The sequence below is a fragment of the Sminthopsis crassicaudata genome, chromosome 1, assembly GCF_048593235.1.
Source record: "Sminthopsis crassicaudata isolate SCR6 chromosome 1, ASM4859323v1, whole genome shotgun sequence".
NCBI lineage: Eukaryota > Metazoa > Chordata > Mammalia > Dasyuromorphia > Dasyuridae > Sminthopsis > Sminthopsis crassicaudata.
The window spans coordinates 462675377-462693226 of NC_133617.1; the positions used below are offsets into that span (position 1 = coordinate 462675377).

The following is a 17850-nucleotide window of genomic DNA, read 5'->3' on the forward strand; positions in this document are numbered from 1 at the left end:
AAGATCCAACTCACTTCCAGTTGATCAATGATGGACAGAAATAACTATACCCAGAGAAGGAACACTGGGAAGCGAATGTAAATTGTTAGCACTACTGTCTATTTACCCAGGTTACTTATACCTTCGGAAGCTAATAATTAATGTGCAACAAGAAAAAGGTATTTACACACATATATTGTATCTAGGTTATATTGTAACACATGTAAAATGTATGGGATTACCTGCCATCGGGGGGAGGGAGTGGAGGGAGGGAGGGGATAATTTGGAAAAATGAATAAAAAAATAAAATAATAAAAAAAAGAAAAGATTGTTTCATTCTTTATATTCCCAGTACCTTGTACACAGTTGGAACTTAATAAATGTTATTGATTGATATGCCCAAAAAAGCTTAAGTAGATCAGTTATCATTTCTAATGAGGATTATTGGCCAATTGCTTCCCTTTTTATTTAAAAAAAATTAATATATATTTTTTGCTTCTCTTTTTATTTACAAAGTTATGTGGTGAGAGATACTGAATTTTTATTCAACACACTGTGTAGAAGAAAGTATGTGGAGGGGGGAGGCAAAGAGAGGAGGAAGAAGAGAAGGATCAGAGCTCCACCTTGAGTACAACAAAAAGGACTCAGAGGAAAAGTACCACGTGCTGGTCAGACTGCAGCGCTCAAATACAGCAGAGGAGGCACCCCCCCACACACAAATGGAGTGAGTATTGATGTCCTTAGTTTGCTTGTTCTCCCCTTTTCCTTCAGTATGTTGCTATGGTGACATTCGTCAGGGTTAATTTAGTGGCGCTGGTAACCATCTAATTCATTTTTGTTTTATTCAGGCTTATGTGTATATTTGGGTTTCTATAGCAGCAGAAGAAGGGGGTGGAAGAGAAAGAAGTAAGATGATTTCATTTTATGTCATTACCCCACTAGTAACCTATATCTCTTGGGGAAGATTTTTTTCCCCCATAGAAACAAGTTTGTTGTTCATTCCTATCTCTGCATTATACTGCCAACCTTGCATTTTCCTGTTAAGTGGCTGCAAGAGCCATTATTTCCTATTCATAACCATGTCAGCATTATTGGTCTGCAGCTGAAAAAAAATTAAAGCAAGTATGGCTCAGCAAAAAGCTTAGACTAGAAGAAACAATTTGTGGTTAAGGCTGTAATTACTTATCCATCCCAAACATGACTAGACTACTCTAGGAATTTTATTTGATCTGGAACCTGAAAAAAAGGGAAATATGTTTGATAATATGGAATAAATAATATAGAAACAAAGGCTGACTTACCAACATTCAGCATTATAGCTATTGAATAGAAGGGTCTAGTATGAGAGAATGGGAGAGCAAAGGATAAGTTAAGATGACAAGTCACAAAAATAAAAATGCTACCAAATGATGAGTCATGATTTCTCCTTTCCCTTTCCTTTCTGTATTTCTTTTCTTCATCTCATAGATACAGCCCCTGCAGCATCACTCACTCTAAGGTATTGATATTGAAGAACCCTAAGAAAAGAGTAATTTTTTTTCCAGCCAGTTAGGTCTTTCACTTTATCATCCTTTCATTCTTTTATTCCCCAGTGACACTCTCCAGTCTTGTGACTGTATTACATCTTGCTTTAGCCAAGAGAGTATAACATGATTTTCTGGGAGCAAAACCTTTATCAGACCAAATCAAACTTGTTTTAGCCCTTTGCCTTTTCTCCCCTCCAGGTCAGTAGATATAATTTGATCCTCAGAGAAAATACAGAAGGGCCCCAGCATTGTTCATTGCCAAAGCAGTATTTCTTTGGTTGACACAAAACAATTTTTTCATGTACTGTGCAAAAGAAACATGATCCTTTAGTGACATGTTCCTGATAGGAATACAAGTGGAAAAATTCTCCTGCCTAGTTAACCAATCAAAAGAAACCTGCAGGTTTGGAGATGTGGAATAGAAACTGTAGACAATCTGACTTCTAATATATCTTGTTATTTTCATTTGGTTTGAGACCATAATTTCCCTTTGCAACAGATTACATTTCAGTAACTTAGGATACAAGATTGTTCCTTAGTCACACACATTGAGGGAGAGCTGTGGACTTTTTGCCTTTAGATTGGGATTCCCAGTGTTTTAGAGGCAGGCAGATGGCACCTTCAATAGAGTTTTGGGCTTGGAGTTAGGAAATTTAGCTTAAGGCAGTTACTGTATGATTCTGGGCAAATCACAACTTCTGTGTGCCTCAGTTTTTTCAATTATAAAATGAGAATAATAATAGAAACAACCACTCAGGGTTGTGGTAAGGATTAAAGGAGACAATAATGCCTGGCCATAGGAAGTACTTAATAAATGCTTATTAACCACATGACTTTGGCTGTATTGCATTATTTTCTACATATAGTTTTTTTTTCAAGAGTCTGATTTCATTCTCAAGATCACCTATCCTCTATGAAGCCATGTTTCATTTCTCCCATAACAAAATACCCAGTTAATGTACTCATAATGACCCTCATTTCTTCTCAACTCCATATGCCCTCCTCAAGTTTTTTCTGGTTCAAGTGTTATCTGGCTCAGCTCTAGACTACTTTATTGCCTACTTTATATGGGCTTCCTGTCTATCTAGTAATATATTCCAGAAGTCCATACTATTGCAAACAAAGCTTTCTTTGCCATATATTTTGACATTATCACAATGAAACCTACCCAAAAACTTTCTCTAGACTTTTCATCAGGTCTCAAAATAATATTTGTAAAATATTTAGTAAAATAGTAAGTGTTTTAACAGATGCTCATTCTTCCTCCTTTCCTTACCCTTTAATTACAAGCCTAGTTCAAGCTCATCTTTGTCTGTCCTTTAATACTCTCAGCAATTATCCCTGGCAAGAAAACCTGCTAATGCCCTTTTGGGCCCAGTTCAGAATCCGTACCTTCTTTTATTTCTAATGCTAGGAATAACTTCCAAATCTTCTTCTTAATGAATCTCTTTAAATCTCTTCAATTCCTTCTAATGCTAAATCTAATGATTCTATGATTTCATTTTATGCAGTAAAGTTTCCTCAGGTTAAGAATTTTGGCACTCTTTCTGTGAAAGTTAAAAATAATAATTATATTGATAATCTAGTATGATAGACCAATTAACCAAAGAATGATTTGGAATACATCCAAATGTGATGAGATGTTCAGTTTATTTTTGATACATTAATTGAGGAGGGACTAGCCCTTTTTGTAGTGGCAATAAACTGGAAACTGAGTGAATGCCCATCATTTGGAAAATGGCTAAATGTTATGGAATATTATTATTCTATAAGAAACAATCAGCAGGATGATCTCAGAGAAGCCTGGATAAACTTTCATGAACTGATGCTAATGAAATGAGTAAAACCAGGAGATCATTGTACATGGCAACAACAATATTATACAATGATCAATTCTGATGGACATGCCTCTTTCCAACGAGATGATTGAGACCAGTTCTAATGATCTTGTGATGAAGAGAGCCATCTGCACCCCGAGAGAGTATAGTGAGAACTGAATGTGGATCTTAACATACCATTTTCACTCTTTTTGATGTTATTCATTTGCATTTTGTTTTCTTATTAATTTTATTTTATTTTTTATCTGATTTTTCTTAATGCAGCAAGATAATTGTATAAATATATTTATATATATTGTATTTAATATATATTTTATCATGTATAACATACAGTAAATTGCTTGCCATCTAGGGGATAGGGTGGGGGAAGATTGTTCCTTCTGCTCCCCAAAAAACCCTCAAGAAAAATAAAGTAAAAAAAAAGTATGCTTCTATCTGTATTCAGATGCCACTAGTTCTTTTTCTGGTATGGATAGCATTTTTCATAATAAAGTCCTCAAGAGTTGTCTTGGATCATGGTATTTCTGAGAATAGCTAAATCATTCACAGATGTTCATCCCATAACATTACTAGTTCATTTCACTTTGCTTGAGTTCATGGAGGACTTTTCAGGTTTTTCCGAGAGCATCCTGCCCATCATTTCTTATAGAACAATAACATTTCATCATAATCACATATCATAATTTATTCAGCCATTCCCAGTCAATGGTTATCCCCTCAACTTCCCATTCTTTGCCCTGAGATAAGAGATTCTAAAATTTTTTTGTACATAAAGACTCCTTTTTCTTTTCTTCCTTTTTTAAATCCTTTTTTTTTTTTTTTTGGAGATTCATGCCTATTAACAGTATTGTTAGATCAAAGATTTTATAGACCTTTGGGTATAATTCATATATTTTGATCATTTATCAATTGGGGAATGGTTTTTTTAAATAAATTTGACTCAGTTACCTGTACTTTTGGAGAATGAGATCTTGTTTTTTTGTTGTTGTTGTTGTTTTTTTGTTGGTTTTTTATTTTTGCTTAGGCAGTTGGGGGTAAGTGACTTGCCCAGGGTCACACAGCTAGGAAGTGTCAAATGTCTGAGATCATATTTGAACTCAGGTCCTCCTGACTTCAAGGCTGATACTCTGAGGAATGAGTTTTTATCAGAGAAACTTGTCTCAAAATTCTTCTCATAATCAATATTGTTAGCTGTATTTGCCCTGTGAATTCTATTCTCTCTCTTCTGTCATTCTGTCCCTCTTAGGGCAAATTTGAACTCAAAAAGATGACTCTTACTGATTCCAAGTCTGGCACCCTATCCAGTGTGAGATTGAGCTGCCCACTAACAAGATATAGGCCAAATAAATAGGAAATAATCAATTGAGGGAAGGTACTAGCATAAAAGGAAAAGAGGAAAGACTTCTTTTAGAGTGGGATTTTATCTGGCATAGGGAAGTCAGAAGGTAAAAACAAGGAAGAAAAAAATTTCAGACACGGAGGAAAGACTGGTAAAAACAGCTGGAATCTTGTTTGAAGAGTAGCAAGGAAGTCAGTGTCATGAGTATGTGGAAACGAATAAGATGTAAAAAGACTGGAAAGATGTGGGTGGATGACTAGTTTATGAAGGACTTTGAATATTGAATAGAGGATTTCATATTCACTTTAAGAGGTAACAGTAAACCACTGGAGTATATTAGGGAAGAGGAAATAGGGGAACACATATCCTTTAAGAAGATCATTTTGACAGCTGAGTGGAGTTGAATTTGATTTATTTTTTTGGCTCCAGATCACACCCTTCCATATAATAATAATATCTCCGTGCTTTTCGCTCATGCATTTTTTATGCCTGGGATGTTCACTCTTTACCTACTGAATTTGTACTAATATTTTTTTATTTAAAAAATTTTTTTAAACAATTTTTATTTACCAGATATATGCATGGGTAATTTTACAACATTGACAATTGCCAAACCCCTTGTTCCAATTTTTTCCCCTCCCTCCCCCTCTCAGATGGCAGGTTGACCAATACATGTCAAATATGCTAGAGTATAAATTAAATGCAATATATGTATGCATGACCAAACAGTTGTTTTGCTGTTGTACTAATATTTTAAAGACCAACTTAAATACCACATCTTTTAGGAAACCTTTCCTGTTACTTTCAGTTGGTAGTAGCTTTCCTTTTCATATCCCACTTTTATTTTATTACTCTGAAATGCACTTGTTACTTGTCATTATATTAGGATCTTTTGCCTAAGCTTTCTTTCCTCCCCCCAATATAAATTTGTATGGGGGCAAAGATCCAGTCTTATCTAAACTCTGAACCCAGTATAGTGCTTCACATAGATTAGGTACTTAATAAATATTGTGGTTTTGGAGAATGATTTGAAACTTAACATGGATTCCAATTCAAGGATAGTCTAGGCTGTTTCTTTAGCTGTCAGGTTCTAGTGGAGAAGCCCAGTAGTCTGAACTAGGGTTTAAGACTTAGGAATTAAGACTAATTTTGGATGAAGGATAAAAAGGCTGAAAAAACAGCCTTTGGACCACAGAAATATCTGTGACAAGTCATATATTGCCTACATGATTTAATTCTACTGGCAAGGATAGCACAGGCTGTCCAATTAGCTGCCCTGGTGCTTCAAGGATCTATTTTAGAGAATCCCCTGGCTTATTTTCATGGATGGAGAAAATAAATATAAAAAGGGTGCTTTTTTGTCTTTGTTTATCTCCTTTATCCTAAGTAGGGCATTCAGGTGATGCAGTGGCTACAATGCTGCACTTGGAATTAGCAAAGCTGCCTTGTACAATTCATTTACAATCTTTCAACTACAATCTCCTTATCTGAAAAAATCCATAAAATATAACCTACCTCCCATAGTTATCATGAGAATCAAATGAAATATCATATAAAAATGCTTTGTAAATCTTATAAATGATACTATATACAAACTACCCATTATTACTAATGTTTTGGCTTTTGCTATGAAATTCGACAGATTTCCTTATGTATAATAGTATCTGGAATGTTATGCTTTTTTTTTTTAACTTGAATTAAGATATATCCTTTTATCTCAAAACAATTCAATGTAGAAAAATTCTGATAGGTAGATTAGATGACCTCTAATACAATCTAACATCTGTCTTGTAAAAAAATTCTGTTCTCCTAGGGTTTTGGTTTTGAAGGATTATCTGGAAGTGTTACTCCATCCCTGACACCCATACAACAGTGTAAACTTTATATGTTGTCTTTTTATCATTCAGTTGCACCAAGTTACAGAGCAAAGAAGCTTAGCACCCAGAGGCAAAACTAGTATAGATCAGCTGGTGTTTTTTTTACAAGGCATCAATTTTAGAATGCAAAGATAGTGTTTAAATACTAGCTGGTGGGAATAGTTAAAATAGCAAGTTACCAGATGGCAGGCTAGCCTCTGTTTTCCTTCTTTCTCCTCTCCCTGGCCCTGCAGTCTCTCCAGTAAGAAGCCTCAAATGGGTGTCTCTTTATCTCTTTTTCTCTCCTACTTCCCATCTGGTAGTGTCCCACTCCTTCTATCAACAATGAGTATGCTGCGTGCCATTTACCTCATGGTTTGTAGTATTTGAGTTAGGTACAAACACTCCTAATTAGTATTCTTGTAACTATCTTTTCTGACTGTGTTTGAGTCTAGAAAGGCAGTTTCCTTAGCTTGCTGCTTTCAGAAGTTCAGTCACACAATAGAAAAAATATAGCCCAAATTCTGGAGTGGCACATGAAGCTTCAACATGGGAAGAGAGGATATGAAAAGAAGCAGGTATTTTATCAACTTCAGCTTTACTGATCTTCACTGCCATGATAAGCTTATCTGGAACTCCAGATCTCTTCTGACTATAAACACTAAATGAAATGTGAACTAGAATGCTCCTGTATATTAGGATGTCCTTAAAATGCTGTTCCCACTCATACTTGTTTTTATGTAGGCTATAAGCAACTTAGGAACACATCAATTCTTATTTTCTCCTTTGGATTTGCCTTTGAAAGCATCAAAGCAGCCAAGTCTGAACAATTGTTTAAACTACTTAGTGAAACAAGACATACTTATTTATGCTTGCAATTGTAAAAAATGAAGCCTTTTGTAAAAAGCAAATTTGATTCAATTTGAGAGTTTTTCAATGACAATAATAACATTATTTACTGAGAAGGAGTATTGGGTATACTGAAATTAATTAGACTATGTATGGATGTAAAGCAAAAGGGGAACATTAGAAATTAGGATGCAATTGAATGTGGCACTTTGGTGCAAAGGTTTACTCCATTTGAAATTATTTCAGGATTCAGAATTTAGGCTTCCCACGTTCAACAGTCTAGAAAGAGTAATAATGACCCTTTGGATGTGACTCTTGTCTTGTTTGGGCCAGAAACCCTGAGGATCTTTCCCTACCATATTTATTTATTTAGTTACTTTTTTGGGGGACCAGGTGGAAAAGGTCAATTTTTTTGCCTCAATTTCTACCTAGCCTTAATCACTAAATGGGTAGCCTTAGTCAAACTGAGACCTGTTGAAGACTTTAGCTTACAAAGGCCAAGGTCTCCCACTGTATCCAGTCCTGATCTATAACTGGCCATTGGAACCAGATGGCTCTGAAGGAGAAAGTGAGGCAGGTGACCTTGCCCAGCCCTCTCTTACTTAAATCCAATTCACTTGCACTTCATGTCATCACCTCCCTGATGTCATGGTCCTCTTCAACAATGAAGGACAAACAACAATCTATGCTAGATACTGAGAATGTGAAAATAAAAATAGTCCTGGTTGAGCTGGAATAGGGGTAGGAGAGTATAATAGTCTAAAACACTGTGCAAACATTGATTTAAATAGTCCTTCTTGAAGAAAGAGGAGAAGGAGAAGATGGAAAAAAAGTGGCGTAGGATGGAACCTTGGAGGACTACTCCCTTAAGGATCAAAAATAGAAGAATTAGGAGAGAATAGTGTTATGAAAGCCAACAGATAATAGACTGTTTGGGTGGAATAGAGGAGGGATGGTCAACAGTTTTTGAAAGCTGCAAATTCTCAGGTTATAGGTGTAGAGCTAGAATAGATCTTAGAAATCAAGTTAAAGGGAAAAAGGATTGAAAATAGGTTTTGGATGGCGTAATTAAAAAAATTGATAAACTGAGTTTACCAATATTGGAAAATGAATGGTTATAGTTATAGGTAGCTATAGAGCAACAGGGGACACTAGCCTGATGGGATAACAAAGTCACATAAAATTTTCTAAAGGGTGGGAAAAACATAGACTTATTTATGAGAAAAGGGAGGAGTCAGTACCTTTTTCTGCTTCCATAAGCATCAAGCATTTCTAAAATATTTACTATATTCCATGCATTGTGGATGGAGAGAAATAAAAGATGAGAGAGATGGAATGATGGATGGGACAGAGAGGAATAGGATCAAATAGATAAGTAGAGAAATTGGCCTAAGAAAAGAGGACCACTCCTTTCTTCAGTTACTGGAGTAAAGATGAACAAAGATGAAAATTAAAACATTTAGAAGAGCAAAGTGGGAAAGACAAAAGAGCTCATAATAAGTGACCTCAGGTTTTTTCAGTCAATAGGAAATGAGGTCATTGCTGAGAATTTGGAGGTTAGGGAAATATGTAGGAGGCTTGGGAAGAGAGGAAATGATTTGGAACAGTTTCTGTGGGAAGCATGATAGTTTATTAAGTAAGAATAAAAGGAATGATGGTTCAGTTGAGATTAAATAACAAATCTGTAATAATGAAAAACAGTTCCTACAGTGCAATAAAAAGAGTGCTGATTTAGAATTAAGTGGCCTGGATTAAAAACTTGTTTCTAACACTTACTAATTATATAATTAAATGCCAACCTCTCTGAATGAACTTGGCTTCCTCATTTGATTAAATGGAAATAATAATGTGCATATTTGACTATCCTATTGCCTGAAAATCTATTCATAAATCTTTAAATGCTATACAAGTTAAAATTACTGTTTTTCTTTTGATTATGTAACCATATGCTAGAAATCCAGGATAAAAAGGCAAGAGGCTTTGGAGACAGGTGTTTAGGAGATTGATTAAGTCTGCATATGTAAATCTGGGATTCGACTACATAGAGATGATAATTGAATCTGTGGGGACTGATAAGATAACCAAGAAGGTATAGAAAGACTGGAAAAGAGAAATCCAGAAAGACCCTCGATGAGGATATAACTATTATTAGTGGACAAGTTCTAGATGATGATTAGAACAAAGGGTGAGGAATTGCCACTTAAATAATAAGAGAACCATCTTAATTCATAGTAGCTAATTTTAATCAGTAATCTGTACTTAAGGCCTGACCTAAGCAAAATTGTGAAGTAGGCATATTTTATTTTCCTCATTTACATCCTTTTTTTGTGTGACCCTGGACAAATCATTTACCCATGTTTGTCTCAGTTTCCCATCTGTAAAATGGGCAGGAAAGGAAATGGCACGTTAGTATTTCTACCAAGAAAACCCCAAATGGGATCATGAAGAGTCAGACATGACTGAACAACAATAAATTTCATATGAAAGTAGTGTTGTCTTGCTTTCTATAAAGGGTATGGAAAGCATGTCACAGAGGGATCTAAATGCCAGGCTAAGAGTTTACATTTTTTTCTTTATAGGTAAGAGAAGTTCACTGAAGATTTCTGAGCAAAGGTGTTATATGATCATATCTGTATTTCAGAATATCATCTTGGTAGTTTTATGGAGGATGGATTAGAGATGAAAGAGATGAGAAGCAGAACGGAGGCTTATTACATTAGACCAGATGAGAATTAATGAGGACATGAACTAGACCAGACTGTATAAGTGGAGAAAAGGAGACAGATGTGAAGATGTTGGGGAAGTTGAACTGACAGAATGGAAGGGGAAGAGTTGTTGATGATTACAAGGTTACAAATCTGAAAGACTAGAAAGGGAAGGCATCTTTAGAAGATAATGAGAGAATTTGGAAGAGTGATAGATTTTGGGAGGGAACTAGAATAAATATGTGAATTTAGAAATGCTTATAGAATATCCAGAGAAAAATGCTCACCAAGCAGCAAATAATACAGGGTATCCCAAAAGTTTTATGTGCAGTTTTATACTTTTGCACCCTTTTGAGATCTATCTTATAGAGTCCTAGAGTTTAGGTAGCAATGTGTTGATAAATGTCTAACAACTAGTTTTAAAATGATGGGATGAAAGAATGTATATATGATGCATAGTTATTTTTAATTTTTATTAAATACTTAAAAAAATCACTTTATTGATAATAGATCAGAGATATCAAACACCCTGCCCATGAAGCTCACAATATTCCCAAACCATATAATTGAAAAGTATTTAACAAAATAAATAAAATATAACAAAATATATAACATTATGTGTGGTTTTCCTAATAAAAAAGCAGCTTAAAGGGATCCTTATATACATTTCCCCATTTCTATTTGAGTTTGATGCCAATGGTCTAAACTTCTTAAATTTTTTCCACTTGTGACCTCTTTTCATCGGAGAAATTTTAATACCAGCCCAGGTATATTGGTATATATACCTATTTTATATATTAGTATATAAAATAGGTATAAAAATCAAACTCTTATTTTTATTAATTTTATACTTATACATTTTTGACAGTACATATGCATGAGTGATTTTTTTATAACATTATCCCTTGTATTCATTTTTCCAGATTTTCCCCTCCCTCCCTCTACTCCCTCCCCTAGATGACAGGCAATCCCATACATTTTACATGTGTTACAGTATAACCTAGATATAATATATGTGTGTAAATCCAATTTTCTTGTTGCACATTAAGTATTGGATTCCAAAGGTATAAGTAACCTGGGTAGATAGACAGTAGTGTTAATATTTTACATTCACTTCCCAGTGTTCCTTCTCTGGGTGTAGTTGTTTTTGTCCATCATTGATCAGCTGGAAGTGAGTTGGATCTTTATGTTGAAGATATCCACTTCCATCAGAATACATCTTCATACAATATTGTTGTTGAAGTTATAGTGATCTCCTGGTCCTGCTCATTTCATTCAGCATCAGTTCATGTAAGTCTCTCCAAGCCTCTCTGTATTCCTCCTGCTGGTCATTTCTTACAGAACAATAATATTCCATAGCGTTCATATACCATAATTTACCCAACCATTCTCCAATTGATGGACATTCATTCATCTTCCAGTTTCTAGCCACTACGAAAAGAGCTGCTACAAACATTTTGGCACACACAGGTCCCTTTCCCCTCTTTAGTATTCCTTTGGGATATAAGCTTAGTAGTAGCAATGGTGGATCAAAGGGTATGCACAGTTTGATAACTTTTTGGGCATAGTTCCAAATTGCTCTCCAGAAGGGTTGGATTCTTTCACAGCTCCACCAACAATGCATTAGTGTCCCAGTTTTCCCACATCCCCTCCAACATTCATCATTATTTGTTCCTGTCATCTTAGCCAATCTGACAGGTGTGTAGTGGTATCTCAGAGTTGTCTTAATTTGCATTTCTCTGATCAGTAGTGATTTGGAACACTTTCATATGAGTGGATATAGTTTCAGTTTCATTATCTGAGAATTGTCTGTTCATATCCTTTGACCATTTATCAATTGGAGAATGGTTCAAATCAAACTCTTATTGATAATAAATCATAATTTTGCAACTCCCACATTCAGTTATGAGATCCCATATGAGGTTGTTTAAACTTTGGTCTGGACAATCAACAAAATGAGACATCAAGCCTTATTTTGTAGAATTTACTGATTTTTAAGAGGTAAATGCTCACAATGATATTTTAACAATCAGCTGGATTTAAGCTAGTTCCAGTACACTCTTGAATTCAGGAGAAGTTAAAGTTTGGATATACAGATTTTAAAGTTAGCTTCATTGGGAAGATAATTGAACCCACAGGAGCTTATGAAACCACTAAGGGAGAGAATTTGGGGAGAAGAGAAAAGATCTAAAGATGGAAACTTACTGGACAAGAAAAAAAAAGATGTTTTAGCAAAAGATTCTAAAAACAGTGGTCAGATAGGTGAAGAAGAGAGAGAGACAGAAAGACAGAAACAGAGATAGGGTAGGGGGAAGAAGAAAGAGGGAAGTAAGGAGAGACAGGGAAGAGGGAGAGGGAAAAGGAGAGGGGGAAAGAAAGGGAGATGGAAATGGAGAGGGAGAGAAGGAGGGAGAAAAATGGAAGGAGAGGAAGGGAGGAATGGGGAGGGAGAGAGGAAGCAGGAGGCAGAGAGGGGGAGGGAGAGAGGGAGGGAGAGAAGGAAGGGGAGAAGAAGGAGGAGAGGAAGGAGGGGAAGGAGAGGGAGTGAACCTTACTGGCATCAGAGTTGGCTCAAAGAGGAAATACCATACACACTCAATTGGGTATAAAAATCTTTCTTGCCCTGTAGGAAAGTAGGAGGGGAGGGCATATTGGGGGAGGAAGTGATTAGAAGATCTTTTGAGGAGGAAGACAGACAGAGGAAAAGAGTGATGAAATGGCAGGAGAGACAGACAGACAGATATAGAGTCAGAGACAGATAGTGAGAGAGTAGTGTCATTGTAGCTAGGGAAGATTTAATATGAAATTTTAATATGAAAAGGCATTTGACAACCTAATGCTATATTAAAGTTAAATAAAATGAGCAGATAATAGCAATTGGATTTATTAGTTAAATGATCATAACTTTTAGAGAAAACCATTTCTTTTGAGAAGTGGAAATGAAAGTCAAAATGGAAAGAATTGAGGATTAAAAGTTTAGATATCAGGGGTGATGAGTGTTCACAATGCTTTCTGGGAGGTGGGTTCAAAAAGAAGAGACAAAGGATAATAAGCAAAAATAGGGCTGAAGATTTTTTTTAAATAATAGAGAAGATCATATGATCAATAAAATGGAAAAGTTATTAATTTCCTCAGACTTCACCAATCTCAGAACATTAGAATAAGAAATGAGTCTCCCACTATAGAATTACTAAAGCTGAACCCACAAATACCAAACTATGTCTTAGAGAAAGCTGATTGCAAACTTTCTACTTGAATTTTACTCTGGAAAGGGATTTAGGCTGGAGTCCTGAACACTAAAAAAAAAAATTTTTTTTGAAAGGGAGACAGGGATAGCAATGGAAGGGGGAAGGAACAAAAGAATAAAGAGTAATCAATCAACCAATATATTGATGTCTTTTTTTCTCCACATCACTATACAAAACCATCTTTAATATGCTTACGCATTTGACAACAGGAAAGGTATCAAATATTCCACCAAGATTTAATTCTTTACATAAAATATATAAAAATAAACAATCACACCCATCTCATTAATATGCAAATTTACTTTCATCTTTAGTAAAAGGCAAAATTATACATATATCAAAGAATTGTTTTTAAAATATATTTCTTTATGATTTGTTATTAGTAAATGTTTAATTTGTGTACCTATTTTATATATCGGTACCTAGGGCTGCATAACAATTTCATGGGTAAAAAAAGGATTGTGAGTAGAAAACATTTAAAAAGCCCTGTCCTACATAGATGAAATCACGGCTTTTGATCCTTCCTCCCTTCTATCCTTCCCCCTCAAAAAAATTAGGAAAAGAAAAGAAACTTTGTTTTTAGTGCTGTGAGGAGACACACTTATATTTTATGGAGATGAGGAGCTTTCCACCATTTTTTTTAAAAAGTCACAAAGATTTGACGGTTGTGAGTGAATGAACAAGTTAATTCCATATGGTTCTTGCCTGAAAAGATTTTCAGATCTTTGAAGCTTGTTACTAAATCAATGACTATAAAGTGCACAAAATTCTTCTACGTAGTGAATAGCATGTAGCTGTCTTCTTAATTGAGGACATAAATTAAGCAATAATCTGGTATCTATGTATTAATCATTAAGCCATTATTCATAGCAAAATATGAAACTAAAAGCAGATTTCATTTTCATATATATGCAAAAATATAATACTATATAATACTATATAGTATAGTACTATATATAAAAATATAAACATATATAAATACAATTGAACTTCTCTGGCAAAATCACAGAATTTGAGAGTTTGAATTTCAGTGACCATCCAGCGTGATTCATATATGAAAGGAATGTTCACTCTTACAGACCTAGTAAGTGGTGATCCACTTACTATCTGCTGAAAGATAGTCAAAAGAGGGGGAATTCATCCTTTTCTTTTTCTTGTCTTTAACATTCTAAGATAAAGCACTCCTGACACTATTTTTATCTGATTCTTCCATGCTTTTATATTCATCCTATGTTACCTGGCTTGTCTTCCATCTTTTGTGCTTTTCTTTTTAAAAATCTTAAATTGGTTGGTGACTCCTCTTCAGAAAGATCCCATTTCTTTTCCCCTTTAAAATATTTTTGTAGATGTCTTTAGATTTTCATACTTAAGCATTTCCTATGCCTCTCAGTCTTATTTCCCCCCATGGGATTTTTGTCCTTAAAATTCCAATTTTATTTCCTCTGATCCTTTTCATCACATTAAATTTAGTTATGCATAATATAATGAATAATTTTAGGGGGGTTAGCTAGATTGATTTCTTTACACATCTTATTTCCTTAGTGTGGCAGCTAAGTGGCATGACAGATAGAGTACCATGTCTAGAGTCAGAAAGACTCATTTTCCTAAATTCAAATATGACTTCAGACACTAGCTGTGTAACTCTAAGTAAGTCACTTAACTCCACTTGCCTCAGTTTCCTCATTTGTTAAATGAGCTAAAGAAGGAAATGCCAAACCACTCCAGAATCTTTGCCAAGAAAATTCCAAATGAGGGGATGTGGGAAAAGTGGGACTCTAATATATTGTTGGTGGAGTTGTGAATTGATCCAACCACTCTGGAGAGCAATTTGGAACTATGCCCAAAGGGTTATCAAACTGTGCATACCCTTTGTTCTGTCAGTGTCTCTACTCGATCTATGTCTCAAGAGATCTTTAAAAAAGGGGAAAAGGACCCACATGGGCAAAAATGTTTGTAGCAACCCTTTTTGTAGTGGCAAGAAACTGGAAACTGATTGGACGCTCATCAGTTGGGGAATGGCTGAATAATTATGGTATATGATTGTTATGGAATATTATTGTTCTACAAAAAATGATCAGCAGGATGATTTCAGAGAGGCCTGGAGAGATTTACATGAACTAATGCTGAGTGAAATGAGCAGAACCAGAATCATTGAACAAAGCAACAAGAAGATTATGTGATAATCAACGCTGATGGATATGGCTCTTTTCAATGATTCAGGACAATTCCAATAGACTATGATTGAAAGAGCCATCTGTACCCAGAGAGAGGACTATGAGGACTGAGTGTGAATCACAATGCAGTATTTTCACTTATTTTGTTGTTTTCTTGCTTCTTGTTTTCTTTTTCATTTTTCCTTTTTGTTTTTTATTTCTTTTTTTAAAATATAATTTTATAATTATAACATTTTTTGACAGTACATATGCATGGGTAATTTTTTATAGCATTATCCCTTGCACTCCCTTCTGTTCCGAATTTCCCCTCCTTCCCTCTACCCTCTCCCCTACATGGCAGGCAGTCCCATACATGTTAAATATGTTATAGTATATCCTAGATACAATATATGTGAGCAGAACCGATTTTTTTTTTGTTGCACAGGAAGAATTGGATTCAGAAGGTAAAAATAGGCTGGGAAGAAAAACAAAAATGCCAACAGTTTACATTAATTTCCCAGTGTTCCTTCTCTGGGTGTGGCTGACTCTGTCCATCATTGATCAATTGGAACTGAATTAGATCTTCTCTTTGTTGAAGATAACCACTTCCATCAGAATACATCCTCATACAGTATTGTTGTTGAAGTGTATAATGATCTCTTAGTTCTGCTCATTTCACTCAGCATCAGTTCATGTAAGTCTCTCCAAGCCTCTCTGAATTCATCCTGCTGGTCATTTCTTACAGAACAATAATATTCTATAACATTCATATACCATAATTTATCCAACCATTCTCCAATTGATGGACATCCATTCATTTTCCAGTTTCTAGCCACTACAAAAAGAGTTGCCACAAACATTTTGGAACATACAGGTCCCTTTCCCCTCTTTAGTATTCCTTTGGGATATAAGCCCAGTAGTAGCACTGCTGGATCAAAGGGTATGCACAGTTTGATAACTTTTTGGGCATAATTCCAGATTGCTCTCCAGAATGGTTGGATTCTTTCACAACTCCACCAACAATGCATCAGTGTCCCAGTTTTCTCACATCCCCTCCAACATTCATCATTATTTTTTCCTGTCATCTTAGTCAATCTGACAGGTATGTAATGGTATCTCAGAGTTGTCTTAATTTGCATTTCTCTGATCAATAGTGATTTTGGAACACTCTTTCATATGAGTGGAAATAGTTTCCATTTCATCATCTGAAAATTGTCTTTATATCCTTTGACCATTTGTCAACTGGAGAATGGCTTGATTTCTTATAAATTAGAGTCAATTCCCTATATATTTTGGAAATGAGGCTTTTATCAGAACCTTTAACTATAAAAATATTTTCCCAGTTTGTTGCTTCCCTTCTAATTTTGTTTGCATTAGTTTTGTTTGTACAAAGACTTTTTAATTTGATGTAATCAAATTTTTCTATTTTGTGATCAATAATGATCTCTAGTTCTTCTTTGGTCACAAATTCCTTCCTCTTCCACAAGTCTGAGAGGTAAACTATCTTATGTTCCTCTAATTTATTTATGATCTCATTCTTTATGCCTAAATCATGGACCCATTTTGATCTTATCATGGTATATGGTGTTAAGTGTGGGTCCATATCTAATTTCTGCCATACTAATTTCCAGTTTTTCCAGCAGTTTTTGTCAAATAATGAATTCTTATCCCAAAAGTTGGGACCTTTGGGTTTGTCAAACACTAGATTGCTATAGTTATTCACTATTTTGTCCTGTGAACCTAACCTATGCCACTGATCAACTAGTCTATTTCTTAGCCAATAATACCAAATGGTTTTGGTGACTGCTGCTTTATAATATAGTTTTAGATCAGGTACAGCTAGGCCACCTTCATTTGACCTTTTTTTTTCATTAATTCTCTTGAAATTCTTGACCTTTTGTTCTTCCATATGAATTTTGTTATTTTTTCTAGGTCATTAAAATAGTTTCTTGGGAGTCTGATTGGTATAGCACTAAATAAATAGATTAGTTTATGGAGTATTGTCATCTTTATTATATTCGCTCAGCCTATCCAAGAGCACTTAATGTCTTTCCAATTACTTAAATTTGACTTTATTTTTGTGGCAAGTGTTTTGTAATTTTTGCTCATATAATTCCTTTGGTAGCTAGATTCCCAAATATTTTATACTCTCGACAGTTTTTTTGAATGGAATTTCTCTTTGTATCTCTTGCTGTTGGATTTTGTTAGTGATGTATAAAAATGCTGAGGATTTATGTGGATTTATTTTGTATCCTGCAACTTTGCTAAAGTTGTGAATTACTTCTAATAGCTTTTTAGTAGAATATATGGGGTTCTCTAAGTTTGGTTTCTTCATTTCTTACTCTAATTCCTTTAAT

General features: G+C 34.9%; 1 long non-coding RNA gene across 1 annotated transcript in view; it reads left to right on the forward strand.

The window, feature by feature from the left end:
• Positions 1-593: 593 nt before the first annotated feature.
• Positions 594-17850, forward strand: part of LOC141554970 (uncharacterized) — a 116592-nt gene continuing 99335 nt past the window's right edge. The window contains exon 1 of the long non-coding RNA XR_012486018.1: positions 594-703. This is a non-coding gene — a long non-coding RNA (uncharacterized LOC141554970). The remainder of the gene's footprint in view (positions 704-17850) is intronic.